This window comes from Belonocnema kinseyi, chromosome 1 (genome assembly GCF_010883055.1).
Source record: "Belonocnema kinseyi isolate 2016_QV_RU_SX_M_011 chromosome 1, B_treatae_v1, whole genome shotgun sequence".
Taxonomy (NCBI): domain Eukaryota; kingdom Metazoa; phylum Arthropoda; class Insecta; order Hymenoptera; family Cynipidae; genus Belonocnema; species Belonocnema kinseyi.
Genome location: NC_046657.1, coordinates 144505463 through 144506786, shown reverse-complemented (window position 1 = coordinate 144506786; position 1324 = coordinate 144505463).

Below are 1324 nucleotides of genomic sequence, written 5' to 3'. Positions count from 1 at the left end.
CATTTTTAAATATGATATTTTCAAAGCTACTGTCTAAACATATGAAAAGAAAAAAGAAAAGAAAAAATCGTATGTCCGGACGTGGGTCAAATCTGATCAAACCATGCCCTGAAATCATGTCAATGGACATATACGGTCCATTTTACAATAGAAATTATAAAATGTGACATTTTAAATATAAGACTTTCAAAGCTACTGTCTAAAGAAATGAAAAGAAAAAAGAAAATCAAAAATTGTATATCCGGACGTGGGTCAAAGCTGATCAAACGTTGCCCTGAAATCATGTCAATGCACATATACGGTCCATTTTACAATAGAAATAATAAAATGTGACATTTTTAAATCTGAGATTTTCAAAGTTACTGTCGAAAGAAATAAAAAGAAAAAAGAAAATCAAAAATCGTATGTCCGGACGTCGGTCAAATCACACCAAACGTCGCCCTTAAATCTTGTCAATGCACATATACGGTCCATTTTACAATAGAAATGGTAAAATTTGACATTTTTAAATATGATATTTTCAAAGCTACCGTCTAAACATATGAAAAGAAAAAAGAAAAGAAAAAATCGTATGTCCGGACGTGGGTCAAATCTGATCAAACGATGCCCTGAAATCATGTCAATGCACATATACGGTCCATTTTACAATAGAAATTATAAAATGTGACATTTTAAATATAAGACTTTCAAAGCTACTGTCTAAAGAAATGAAAAGAAAAAAGAAAATAAAAAATTGTATATCCGGACGTGGGTCAAAGCTGATCAAACGTTGCCCTGAAATCATGTCAATGCACATATACGGTCCATTTTACAATAGAAATAATAAAATGTGACATTTTTAAATCTGAGATTTTCAAAGTTACTGTCGAAAGAAATAAAAAGAAAAAAGAAAATCAAAAATCGTATGTCCGGACGTCGGTCAAATCACACCAAACGTCGCCCTTAAATCTTGTCAATGCACATATACGGTCCATTTTACAATAGAAATTATAAAATGTGACTTTTTTAAATCTGAGATTTTCAAAGTTACTGTCTAAAGAAATAAAAACAAAAATCAAAATCAAAAATCGTATGTCCGGACCTCGGTCCAAACTGATCAAACGTTCCCCTGAAATCATGTCAGTGCACATATACGGTCCATTTTACCATAGAAATTATAAAATGTGACATTTTTAAATATGAGATTTTCAAAGCTACTGTTTAAAGAAATGAAAAGAAAAACGAAAATCAAAAATCGTATGTCCGGACGTGGGTCAAATCTGATCAAACGTTGCCCTGAAATCATGTCAATGCACATATACGGTCCATTTTACAATAGAAATAA